We start from the raw sequence: 528 nt of genomic DNA, 5'->3' as shown, positions 1-528 counted from the left end.
GTGATATAGAATGAGCTTTGTGATTATATATCACGCAGTTATGAGGATGCTTTTTTGTATACTCATAATATGTAATACGTAATTACAGGTCGAACTAACATAATATTCACAATCATATGATTTATGTGGTTCCCATAGCTAGTCATTTAAGGTACATGCTATAGTATAGAGAAATCGCGCGAAGTCACCACCTCCTGATAATTATAAATACTTTAACCGGGGAAAAGGCTAGCGGCGGCCATGCCCTTGCGCACGAGAAAAGTGTTGATAAAATACTTTAACGAAAAAGGGTTACTTTCACGCATGACCTTACGCATGAGGAAACTGTTGATGAATACTTTAAATGAAGGGGGCTAGTATCATGCATGACCTTACGCATTAAGAAACTGTTAATACATACTTTAACGAAAAAGGGTTAGTATCATGCATGAAAAGTGTTGATAAAATAACAGCAGCATAAATGGCCTTGCGCATGACAAAAGGGCTTCGTATGATTAGTTGCATTCGCACAGGCCAGGAACGGTGAGC

Source organism: Penaeus monodon, chromosome 27 (genome assembly GCF_015228065.2).
Source record: "Penaeus monodon isolate SGIC_2016 chromosome 27, NSTDA_Pmon_1, whole genome shotgun sequence".
Classification (NCBI taxonomy): Eukaryota; Metazoa; Arthropoda; class Malacostraca; order Decapoda; family Penaeidae; genus Penaeus; species Penaeus monodon.
Note: the sequence above shows the minus strand (reverse complement) of the source record.